This window comes from Leptodactylus fuscus, chromosome 9, assembly GCF_031893055.1.
Source record: "Leptodactylus fuscus isolate aLepFus1 chromosome 9, aLepFus1.hap2, whole genome shotgun sequence".
Lineage (NCBI taxonomy): Eukaryota > Metazoa > Chordata > Amphibia > Anura > Leptodactylidae > Leptodactylus > Leptodactylus fuscus.
This window is the reverse complement of record NC_134273.1, coordinates 77,277,289-77,290,553: the sequence shown is the minus strand read 5'-3', so window position 1 is coordinate 77,290,553 and position 13,265 is coordinate 77,277,289. Positions and strand designations below refer to the sequence as shown.

The 13,265-nt window shown below is 44.5% G+C and overlaps 1 protein-coding gene across 2 annotated transcripts in view; it reads left to right on the top strand.

Annotated features, from left to right (window-relative positions):
* Positions 1–13,265, top strand: part of PRICKLE2 (prickle planar cell polarity protein 2) — a 179,135-nt gene that overhangs the window by 70,535 nt on the left and 95,335 nt on the right. Inside the window, exon 1 of one of the 2 annotated variants that reach the window (XM_075287496.1) lies at positions 5,260–5,400. The exons of the other annotated variant lie outside the window; for it this stretch is intronic. The gene's annotated coding sequence lies outside the window, so the exon portion shown is untranslated. Of the gene's footprint in view, positions 1–5,259; positions 5,401–13,265 lie in introns of those variants that run through there. 2 annotated transcript variants of the gene reach the window in all.

Genomic DNA, 13,265 nt, shown 5'->3' with positions numbered 1-13,265 from the left:
TGGTTGGCCACTGCTTCTCTTGACAACATCAGCTGTTTGTTAGGAGATGCTAGGACTCAGACTCAAGATTGACTCCCTTGGCATGTCTCTCTGAAAGGGTGTTCCCCACCAACAACTTATCACCTACCTTCTATCCACAGAATAGATGACCAGTCTCTTATTGGTGGCAGCCAAAATGTTGGGACTCCACTTGCCATGAAGACAAGGTTCCTCAGTCTTCCTGCGTAAATGGAATGGCAACTACACGTCACATGTGCAGAGAAGCTGAAAGTGGTGTCTACCGCCTTCCTCCATCCCATAAATATCAATGGATAGAGAGCTCACATGGCACAACCACTTCTTCATTCTGCCGGGGGACACGGGATGCCCATTCTCATGAATAATGAGGTCCCGTCCTTGCAGTAGAACCCACAGTAAACAGACATTTGTTGCCTATACTGTGAATCCTCTATATGCCAGGGGGTGCCAGGATCCAGGGTCGAGATTGATTTTTCCGGTGGCACATCTCTGGCTTCCCACCAACAATTTTTTACCCATGTATAGCTATTTGCTATTGGTGGCTATCCTGTAGGTGAGTGAAGAGTCTAAACCCAAGCAAAAGTCCACATTGCTAAGGGCTAGTTCATATTCCGTCGAGGCTTTCCGCTCCAGGTTATTCCTAAATGAATGGGCCTAGTCCAGAGAGTGCTGTCGCGAGGCGGACACCGCGGCTGATTCAGCCGTGGAATCCGCCTGAAGAAAAGGCAGTCTATATAGACTACTATTGTGAGGGGGTGGATTATCACGTGGATTCCGTGCCAAAATCCGACCCCTGTTGCCCCATGTGATCGGGGCCTACCAGAAGCGGACTGCACACTCTTGTAGACCTTGAGCCATACTTGCGTAAAAGAACCCAAAAACTACTTGACTCACCAGTAGTGTTGAGCGAGTAGTATTCGATCGAATACCTCGCCGGTATAGAAATGCATGTAATCGGCTGAACGCCAAGAGGTTAAACGCATCGAATATACGAAGAAGTTAAACGTTAGGTTCAACATTTTTTGCACGGCAGGTCTTATTTTTCCATTCCAAGAGTTCATTTAATGCATAAGTTTTATGTGAACGCTCCCTTTAAACCGGCATGTGAAACCATTGTGAAGAGCGCCTGGCTTTCTGCCGGCAGTGGATGATAGCCTGACAGGAGATAAAGCAGAAGCCTATTTGGAAAACACAGATTTGCAGAATAAGATTGAACACTTCAAGATTTCAGGCAACTTTTTTTTTTTTTCTTTTAACCAGGTGTCTGTTATAGCTGCAGGATGAGCGAGAGCAGAAACCCCGCTGATAATTGTATTGGATAGGACTCGCTACAATGATCCTGCTCCCTTTGACGTCAGTATTGTTTAATATATTTGCCCTCTCAGCCTCGTTCTCCTGCCCGGAGTGTGAAAATTGACCGCTTTAATCGTGAAAGGGATGAAAGAAAATTACAAGTGTCCAAGAGAAAGTGTTGAGGCCTGAACTGTAAGGGTCATTTCCATTAATTCCTCATCTCTGTATAAACTGATTAATGGACAAGTGGATGGAACCCAATCGCTTAAAATAGCCAGCAGTCCTAGATGATGATGAAGAGGCGCCGCAGGAGCCAAGTGCTTCTACAAGTGCAGGCTTTATATTAATGTATGGCATGTGAGCATTCATATGGAGGCTCCTGAGTGTTTTATAAACCATATACAAAAACATTTTTAAGATCCATATCTTAAAGGGATATTAAACCTTAAGTTCTCTGTTCAATCTTTGTTCTATTTTCTCTGCACTCTATAACTCCTTGTAAAGCCAGCTGTAGATTTCTCCAATTGGACTGAGTAGAAGTGGCCATTCTATTAATCATGACCTTAAAGGGGACCTCTTACCACCTCCAGCAATGTATCTTTTAATAGGCTATGCTCCACTGATTCTGACGTAATAGGGATTTTTTTTCTGTAGCCCACACCGTTCCTGAGCAATTTGAGTTTTTAGTTTCGCCATCCAATATGCTAAATAGGCTCTCCGCTGTCAAGTGGGTGGTCCTGGACTGGTGCAAATAGATAGTCTATTAGTACTGAAAATAATAGAAATGATTTCTCGGGAAGTCAGTGAAGCAGTGTCTATCCCGTAATGCAGAGTGATAATGGATTTGGTGTAAGATTGTCTTTAACTCTCACAATTTCAGGGCATTAGTTCTTCCATGAATTTATTTTGGTTTTAAATCCAAATATTAATTTGTTTGAATAAGAGCAACGTCATTTTGCATGACTCCTCGTTTTCCTAGGCCCCACCCCTGATTATCTGTGTAACTCCTCCCATGCTTAGAAAAGCTGGCTATTTGTGACTCCTTCAGTTCTTCTGTGCTTATATTTCCGTGGCTGTTGTCCTTGTTTTTTATTTTCCACTGTTTAGACCTAGGCTTAACGCTTCAAGATTAGCAAAAAAGGAATTTGGAAACTAAAGCTGTGCGGTCTTATGTTTTAAGGCGGGTTCTCGCTACCCATTAGGACACTGGCTGGACACTAGGTATCCGTACTGGACCTCTTCCTGAGCAGTCACTTTTTCTGATTATGCCCAGAACATAATATAGGACTGAATTGTGTAAAAGCAGAATCTGAAATGCGCTTGTGTCAGCACAACAAATACAAGAAAACTGGGACTCGCCAATAGATGATAAATGGATGTTGGCCCAAACAGATAATGGTGGTGACAGTCACGTAATGATGATAAACCGACCTTAAATGTCCCAATTTTGGTAGGATTGCAGTATTTAAGGAGAATAGAACCAACCAGTAATACGTCTAAGTTTTATATCCTGGAAGGGTTAAAGGTTTCGTTCTTCAGAGCTCTTATCGGTGCAGAACAGGAAAGGGAATGGAGGACACAAGTTTTTGGTTCTTTCTTCATCATTGCTGTACAGACCACAAGGAGGAACAAAGAGAATTGATACCTTTTTGATGTTGAAGTCTTGTCTCGTACAACTCTGCTTGTACGATTGAGAACGATTACTGCTACGTCTTAAAGGGCCACAAGGTGGCATTTTAACACAGATGCAGATATCAGGGAAGCTTCATGAACAAATTGATGCAGCAATTAAATTGGTCGAGCCATTGCGTTGCTACCGGTCTTATGCAGCTCTAGCATCCATACATTTATAAGGATCTAAAACATTCTGAACGGTGGAAAGAGAAAGCCGTAGCAACACCGGAAAACTCCAGGAAATGTCCAAGATTTAAAAGGTTATCAAAATAAGGCTGATGGATCGTAACTCCCTCAGTTTTTCATGTTATATGACTTAGAAGAGAATTGTTTCAAGGTTTACAACGCGTTTCAAGGTAAAATCCTCTTGACATATACAGACCTGGTCTACTGGCTTCACCGCTGTGGGTAGTGTCAGGTCTTTGTTTTTCTTTGATAATCTTGACTTTCAACGTATCGGATAAGATTTGTGAAGATCTGGCCGGTCATTAAATGAGAACGATGTTATGTAATTTATTATGAAAAATCTCAATAAAATCAGTTAAAGACCCCCCCCAAAAAACGGCAAGGCCCAGGGTTTCTAACACGCATTTTGCTTTATTATTGATGAAAATCAACGTCACAGCTGTAAAGCAAAAACCTGCTCACGTGAGAGCTGCAACTTATTCAAATAGCTGATCGGCAGGGGTGCTGGGTGTTGGACTCCTGCAGATCTGATATTGATGACCTGTCCTTCAGGGTTATGGAGTCAGTAGACCAAATCATTGACTCCTCAATTTATATTTTTTTCCCACAGCCCAGCTTCAACTCCTTACAGCCAAGGTCAGATAGCAGTAGAGCTCCTCTAATTCAGGAAATCTTGTAACTTGGGGGTCTAAATTTACTTCTCATGCTATCTTATAGACAGACAGCATTAAGAAATGTTGGCTAGTGTATGCATAGAGCAATATTCACACGTCTGTGCCAAGTCGTCTTCCATGTGGCATTTTTTTTTTTACGGACCTATTGAATTTCAACGGAAAAGTCGGGTCAGTGAAAATGGCATGTGTTTCTGATCTGTCAAAAAGTACAACATGCTCTACTTAATGGGTCATGGACAGGACTCCGCTGTGATCCTAAGTCCTGTGAATAAAGCCAAACATGTCCTCTATTAGAGTACGTCCCATAACAAAACTGTCCCCAGCATAAGCCAATCTATAAGATCTTCTAAGATTGTGTGTGTGGGTGTTGTTGTTGTTGTGGTGTGTGGGTTTTGTTTGTTTTTTGGGTATGTGTTTCGGGTTACTTGAGTCCCAAATTCATTTTGGGCCTCCTTATGACGTCCAGTACGCTCTCAGTTTACACGGGCACGTCGATCGTCATAATGCTTGGTGTGCCTATGTGACAGACCTCAGCGGTGACCCTGGGTGCATGAGCCCTCACGTGATATGAGGAAACTAGCATCAGACACCATATGGAGGCCCAGAAGAAGTGAATTCTTCTTATTTTTTACACTTCCTCTGGGCCTTCACCTATTATACTCTGAGGTCTGAAGTGTCCGACCAGTATAATAACTTCACTTCCGGTTCTATCCAAATTTGTACGACTTGTCGTGGCGGCCATTTGTTGGTCTGAAACGAATCTCTAGTTTAGTTCATTCAGAGTATTCGGGTCGAACCCAACTCTGAACAAATCTGTTGGCCCATCTCTAGTGGCTTTATAGCCGGTCCAGTCGCCCCTTCACCAATTTTAGCCACGGAGTCCTTCACAGTGATCACTTCTAGAGATGAGCGAGTAGTTTTCGATTGAATACCTCCCCTGCATAGTTATTGGTGGAATCGGTAGAATACCACGTGGTGAACGCAGTAAAAATTCGATTTCGCTCCCACCTTCCCTGGCGCTTTTTTTTACACCAGGGGAGGTATTTGATTGAATATACTCGCTCATCTCTAATCACTTCCTATCGGTAGAAGATAAAAACTCAACAAATCCTACGCATATGACTTCACCTTGCTTGTGTATAGTCTTAGACGGCTGCAGTTATGAAAGGGTTAAGTGTGACTGTAAGTGTGAGCCTTGGATTCCGGTCGGGTATGATTTTATTATTTTTTCACCTATTGGCTGCGTCCTCCTGTGGGTGGAGATCTTCAAGTCACTTGGAGTCTCTGCACAGTAATGACCTAACTGATTTCCCTGTGCGCTGAAAGCCAGTATAAGTGGCATTCTGCGCAGGAATGTTTCCCCCCACCGCTGGCTGAGTACCCCCCACCGGCCCCGACTGGCGTTTTTACTGTACTTTGCAATCGCCACACTTCTTTCATTAGAGCGACATTGAGCGAAGGCTTGGAGGCCACTTATCTTCCATCGTTGAGCATCCTTCCTTGTACTCCAGTCGTTCCGAAATGTAGCGCCGACCTGTTAATTTTTCCAGCTGTGGTAAGTCGACTGTTTTCACTTACGGGTAATACAAAGCTCTAACCGCAGATCGTATGTCGATATTCGCATAAATAGCAAAGTGACTGACAGGGCATTATTATCCGCAGACGTCAGGCTTGTGTGCCTACTGCCTGACATTGTGCAGACAAAACATATGCTTTTTCCCCCCGGGGATGGCTTTATAATCCTCCTAGTCCGGGGCACATGCGGGCTATAAATGCTCAGAGATCATTGCTTTATTTTTTGTAATAAAAAGACTCTCATTGCGTATTTCTACCCAAGGAATTCGGGTTAAAGATTCTCTCCATCTGCAGAGTAATGGAGGGCGCCTCAGCTGTCGCCGGGATTTGTACGGACGCGCAAGTTATCATCATAAAACTTCTGACAGCTGTTTTCAATAATGTTATTTTTAGGGAGCACTGCTGTGTGAGGGTATTGGGGAGATGGCCGACTTATGTCAGCTGCAGGACATGCACAAGCCCAGGGGGCCATTCCTTACATTTTATGGCTACAGTTTATAGCTGCGGTAGTTTATTTAAGGGACGGCGTTGTAAAATGGATTGTGTCGCACAGAGTGAGGAAAAAATAGGTGCAGCGGACACCCTGAGATTTCCAAAACCGTTATGGTTTTGGAAATCGCAACATGTCAAACTCCAGCGGTTTCTCAATGAAGAGAACTGAAGCAGAATGTCCACAATGTCCGACTTTCTGTGAAGAGTGCTGCGGGAAAAAACATGACGCATTGCCGCTGTGGTTTTTCCGACAGCACTTTTTTGCCGTGGTCCACCACGTGAGGCCTTAGCCTAAAGGAAATTTTTATTTTGTTATGTTTAACTTCCTCACAAATAAGTCCTCTGCTTGTTGTCGCTGAATAGTAATATGTGCGGAGATGAGAACCCAATAGTTCCTAACCATGTTGGGGAATGAATAAAGGGCACGGCCAGACGAAAGGGACAGGGATAAGGTGGCACTAACCCAAAAAGTCGGCAGTTTGTGGGCGGTATTGGACAGGAAAGGCAGATTGTGGACACACATGGGCTAAAGTGTCCAGGGAATCTCCAGTTGGAATTGGTTTAGTATTCTGTTCTCGAAAACTGCTCTGCAAAAGGTTGCCATGAGCGACAGTTTTTACATTTTTCATAGATTTTTTTCCTATTCTTTACATCCAGGGAGTGTAAAATTCTTAGACGAAATAGCTGGGACCGATCGGGGGCGCTCTTGTCTATAGGCATACGTGACAAATTCTTAAGGATGGTATATCACCAGTGCATGGAGCGTGTGGTGAATTCTTTTTAACGTGGTATAGCCCTTTTCGTGCTGTGTGAACCCCCCCCCCCCTTAATATGATGTGCCACTTTTTGTGACTCGTGCATATGTTGGACACTTTTTTTTTGTGACGTGACCAGCACTCATAGTGCCCATGCCATGTATACTATGTCTCGGAGTCTGGCGGGTGCAGGAGCATTGCGCCGGGCCCAGGAGAGTTGCCCGTTCGTTTGGAGTGCGGAGAACTGCCAACAGTCCTGGGACATCCAGGAGGTTCCTTGGATCGAGTAGGTCTATAGGTTGTGTCTGGTATTGCAGCTCAACCTTGATCAAGTGAATGCAACAACCTATATAGCAGGGGTCTCAAACTCAACTCAGCATGTGGGCCGAAGAGCAAGATCCCAGCCAGTCGGCGGGCCGCACCGCAGCAAATTTAGCTCCACCCACTTTTATGTTGACTCCGCCCATTCATTTTTCATGTGCCCCCACACTGTATAATCCTCCTACAGTCAGCCATAAACTATATGTCCCCCCTCCATCTTTCCCCCAGTTACATATACACCCTTCATCGGCCCCCAGATTCATGTCCCCCCATCTCTGCCCCCAGATTCATGTCCCCTCCATCTCTGCCCCCAGATTCATGTCCCCTCCATCTCTGCCCCCAGATTCATGTCCCCTCCATCTCTGCCCCCAGATTCATGTCCCCTCCATCTCTGCCCCCCAGATTCATGTCCCCTCCATCTCTGTCCCCAGATTCATGTCCCCCCATCTCTTCCCCCAGATTCATGTCCCTCCATTTCTGCCCCAGTGTCATGCCGTTCTCCCCCCCCCCCCCCCTTCGTCTGCCTCCAGTGTCATGAGCCCCTTCATTCCACCTCAATGTTTAAAGAGGACCTTCCACCATTTTGCCCACAGGCAGTTCTATACACTGCCGGAAAGCTGACAGTGCGCTGAGTTCAGCGCACTGTCAGCTTTCCCGATGTGGGCCCAGTGTGAAGAGCTTACGGTCCAATACTGTAGCTCTTCTATGGTCAGAAGGGCGTTTCTGACACTGTCAGAGACGTCCTTCTTCACAGCAGAGCCTATCGCGCTGTACTGTGAGAGCCGGGAGGAACGCCCCCTCCATATGCTCGCAGTACTCGTCCATAGACAAGCATTATCAGGGAGGGAGGGGGGAGTTCCTCCCCGCTCCACAGTACAGCGCGAGTGTCAGAAACTCCCTTCTGACCATAGAAGAGCTACGGTACCGGACCGTAAGCTCTTCACACTGGGCCCACATCGGGAAAGCCGACAGTGCGCTGAACTCAGCGCACTGTCAGCTTTCCGGCAGTATATAGAACTGCCTGTGGGCAAAATGGTGGAAGGTCCTCTTTAACACACAAAAAAACACTTATACTCACCATCCAACGCTCCCCCGCCGCGCTCTGCAGTTTCGCTAATAGACCTGTAGGCGCGATGTGATGATGTGACGTCATCACATCGCGCCTATATGTCCACTAGCCGGAATGTAGCGGCTAGTGGATATAATCATCTCGCAATGTATTCAACTCGGATCCGGCGTCCCTAGTTCCTTGTTGTTGGCCTTACAACCTTCAAAACCGTGCAGCCAGCAACAAGAACCAGCCAATTTATCCGTGTTTCCCTGTAAGTGATCTCACCGGCAGCACGGCCCAGTGTGCGGTCAGGGCCGTTGCAAGTGGCTGCACCCTCCTCGTGCACATGTACTATTCTAATTAACAGGACCTATGCTCAATACTCGCTGGTTGTCAGTTGCCTTGGTAACTGTAACCTCCAAGCATGCAGTTGCATCTCCCCCCCCCCCCCCCAATGCTATATTGAGTGGGAGAGTATGCTTGGACAACCCCTTTAAAAAGCGAATAATGATGATGTTTTTTGAAGCTCTTGTTCCCCATTACCCTCACAATACGTGCGCTAAAAATAATGAGCTCCAGTAGTGTACACAAATAAATCTAACAAAAACTTTTTTTTATGCCTACAATGGAACGAATCGCGATCTTTAATGATGTTGAATTTCGCACATTTAATACGAGCCGTAATTATGCTTTGCTTTTAATTATTTCTGTTTTTGCTCGAAAATCATTTAACTAGAAAGTTGAGACTAATTTGCCGTTCCTGGTACACGAGACATTGTCATATTGTTGGCTGATTAATGGGCTTTTTATATTTGCATTTTCTCAAATGCAGCGGAAAAAAAACAAAACAAAAAAAAAATTTCATTTTGTCTCCAAGTGGTGAAGTTTTTCCTTCTCGTCTGGTGGCGGCATTGTAGGGTAAGAGGACTTCCAGGGCTCATTGGAACAGCTGTGCCGATCAACTTAGCTAAGTGTACAATTATAAAGACAGGCAGAAAAACATCGCACGGGCGGCTGTCAAACACTGACACCATTTCTCAGCAGTTTTTCTGATCTGTCTTTCCAAATAACCGTTGCTGTGCGTAGTCATGAGAAGCCACTGAGGCCAATGACGGCTGGGAGGTCGGAGTCATGGGTTTGGTATTTGGTTATTTTAATGCATATTTGAAGAAGGGGTGTTGGGCTGATGCCATATGGGTTTGTAATACAAGCGATGTGTGCTACCCTCCAGCCCCTGCCATCATGTAGTGCTGCATGTTTTTGTGTTGCCTATACATTGGTAGAGGGTAGAACTAACTAAGGCTTGGGCTACATGGCAACAGGTCACGTGATAAAAAGTTGCACAGAAGTCACGCTACTACAACCTTGTCTGCAAATTACTGTTGCAAGACTTCGCTATATTTTACAGCTAAAAGAAAAAGAAGTTGTAAACTCTCCTGTGACTTCCAGGCCCATGGATAAAAAAAGTCCAACCAAAATCCAACAGGTTCGGACCGTTGCGTTGCATGACTTTGCATCACGCAGTGCGACACTATAGAAATACAGATTTTGCAGCGTTAACCCGAACTTCTGCAATCGGTTAAACTCGTAGTATGATCTCTTCTTACAGAAGACCACAAACAGCATTGAAAAAATTTTGTCTAACTTTTTATTGGCTTTTGTTGTCGTCTGTGACGATAGAAGAAGATGCCGCATGAGTTTAACCAATTGCAGACGTTCAGGTTAACTCTGCGAGATCTGTATTGCGTGACACGTCGCCATACAGCCCTAGCCATCCACTTTTAGTAGTCGTTGCTTGAATGCGCACTCAGCTGATCTCTAGCCCATACGCAGAACCATGTGTACATGTGTTTTGGTGGGAATGGGGGGGGGGGGGAAGCATCTCTAACACTTATGGAGATGACTTATCTTTTGTAGCAACAAAAGGATTAGATTTTATCTATCTTTCATATGTCAAGCGAGTTGGTCGCCCCCCCGCTAATACACATTAGATGGTCCTCTAGTCCTGTCTGAATTTGGCTTGTCTTGGGTTCCGTTTACACTGGGGTTGTAGCTTCTGTTGGATCCAGACACTCAATGATGGACCGTTCCATTCCTTTTTTTCTGGTAACCCTAGCCCTGCAGACTGCTCTGTCCTTGCCATTAATAATATTGGAAAGCTTCCAGAAATCTCGAGGGGCCCAATTACAGTCAATGGTGTCAGTACATGGTGCAACAAATCCATCACGTAATACGATGTCTGTTTTAACTGGAAGCTGCTTAGAGAATTTATGACTTAGAATTTCCAGACACTTCTGGTGGCAATTTATCTCCCCTTAGAACAAGAAGGTCGGGCATTGAAACTCAACATGCCCTATCCCGCTTTCCTTCTGAATTCTATGGGTGGCCTCTGTACATGTTCAATGGTCATCCAGGTTGTGCAAATTTTGGTAGGTTCGGCCCACATCAATCTAGTCCCTGGCCTGCTGTAGGTTCTGTTTACACTGGCGTTATGGCTGCAGAAGGATCTATGCAGTCAATGACGGACCACATTAATTTTGTAACCGTACCCCTGCAGAGTGCTCTGTCCTTGCCATTAAACTTATTCGAAAGCTTGCTAGAAATACCAAGGGACCCAATTACAGTCAATGGTGTCAGAACATAGTGCAACAAATCCATCACAGTATCAGGATGTCTATTTTAACTGGAAGCTGTGATTTTTAGAAAGTTTAGGACATATGGAGGGGGGAGACTTGTCATAAGGAGTCTGCTTTGCTATACTCTATTATGGAGGCATTGATGCAGATTTCATCAGGTGAGCAATTTTGGTTAAAAATGGGGCTGATTTAAAGGAATTTTCCAGGTTAAAACTATTGATGACACCCAATCGGCTGTTCCCTGCTTCCTGCTCCATTCTCTGGATGTCTGCTGCAGTCACTGAAGCTTGCTTCTGGCTCAAGGGAATTTGAGCTGTCTTGCAGTAACCTGGTCTGCTCACTACACTGTGAATGTAGCAGCGGAAACCCAGAGAATGGAGCAGGAAGCAGACAGCTAATGACAGCTGATCAGTTGGGGTGCTGGGTGTTGGCTCCCACTAATCTGATGTTGGTGTGATCTAGTCTCAGGATTTGTCATCAACATTTTTAGCCTAGAAAATGCTCTCAGGCTGAGGATTTGTTCACACAGAGTTTTTTTGCAGGCGGATATTGATGTGGAATCCTCCTGGAAAAACGCCTCCCATTCGTTTCAACGGGAGTCACTAGTATTTTTTAATTTTCCTCTAGCGTTTTTTTGCAGCTAGCAGAAAAAAAAGTGACATGACCTGTCTTCAGGCGGATTCCATCTGGAAAAACCCATTGAAGTCAATGGGAGGCGGAAAAAACGCAATGCAGGTTTTTGATACGATTTTTGCAAAAACCGTTAGATTTTTTTTTTTTTTTAAGCGGTTTCCAGACCCATACAGTATGCTGGAGCAAAGAAAAACATGAAAAACTAAAAATGGTCCAAAAAATGCATCCTGTAAAAAAAACTGCGTCAAAAAAGTTTGCTAATTCTTAAAGCCCATTTTTTTTTTTTCCAGCTTCTTTTGTTGCAGATTTTGTAGTTTTTTGAGCCAAAGCCAGGAGTGGTTTGAGCAGAAGGTAGAAGTATAATGGTTTACTAGATATTCTCCATTCCCTCTGTAGCCAATTTTGGCTTTGCTTCAAAAAACCGCAGCAAAATCTGCAAAAAAGAAGCTGCATTTTCGCATCGTGGGGCCCCAGCCTTAAAGCCTGTGTCCAGGGGAAGGTGGACGTGGTCAGGTCCTTCTACTACTGGGTCTTGTTTTGGTGGAAATCAGTGCCGTTCGTGACCACTGAGGCCATTACCTCTTTGAGATCCCATACCCTTCACAAGACTACTGGATAGGGGATTATTGCACATTGGGACCATACTGACATGAGTCTGCATACTTGACCATTACCATGTAAACCCCCTTGCTTTCCCCCTTCCCCCTACTGGATGCCCCCCCCCTCCTGCACCTCTATACAGTTCCCAGTAAACAGCCATATACTTTATTAGCAAACACTTTTACGAGCGTTTCTTATGGCTTCAGCACCATACAGTTACATTCTGTATCTAGATGTAAAAGAAAACCTTGCCTTTCCAACATATCGGTAAGAACCGGGCGCAGACAGTTCTTGGCATTCCAAGCAAAGAATTCTGGGATTTGTAGTTACGCACCAGATGGAGCGATGAAAGACGTTTAGTGAAGCATAGGACTTGGTGACAGACAAGAGGACAGACTGTAGTTTGCAATGTAAAGCACACAGTAGTCTGTACATTCCGGCAATCTTGTTGTTGTCTGCACCATGTCTTCAGACATGGCTGCCATGGTAATGTTTGAAGTTCTGAAGTCTTTTATGTGCGATTCTGTCTGGATGTGGACTTGGCGTATGTGTAGGGCTTGCAGTAGTTCAAGGCAAATAGTTACCTATTGTATATTACCGTAGAAGAGGAAAACAGGATATCGGCATAAAGTAAACTTACATTGCACAATGTACATTAACCATGTAAACATACATTTTTAGGCAGGTGTGGGGAAAAATGCTTCATGGTAAGAATGCTTTCAGAAATAGAAGGGTTAATAGTTTTGTCAATGAAGAAAAGACATGTAAACCCCATCAATATGACCTTTGCCCTTTGGAGGAGGAGTCCTGGGAGGGATGACATGTCCCCCACAGATATAGCCCTGATCTCATCATCATCATCCAGTCCGTCTGGAACTTGACATGGAGACACAGACGGATTGGAGCAAGCAACATCCACAGAAGATCTGTGCTTAGTCCTCCAAGATGGCAGGAACAACCTCCCTGCCGAAAAACTGCACTGATGGAAGGCAAAGGACAAAGGTCACACCAAATATTGTTGAATTTACATTTCTCTTTTCTTCACTTCATTTTGTTAATTGACAAAAATAAACATTAACCCATCCATTTTTTTTATTTATTTTTTAAAAAAACTTTCCGAAACGGCAGTATATATATATATATAATTTTTTTTATATAAAACTTTCTTACAGTACCGTGAACGAATAGCTGGGTAACGGAGGTGGAGACCATGTCCAAGCTGGTCCCGCTTTTGTGTGAACTTGAAATAGTAATGCCAAAGTTACAAGGACTCTCTTTGTCTTAATGACCCCAGATAGAAGCTGCACGTTCAAGTCCATCGAATTACATATCAGCAATCTGACAACCAGAACGTCTC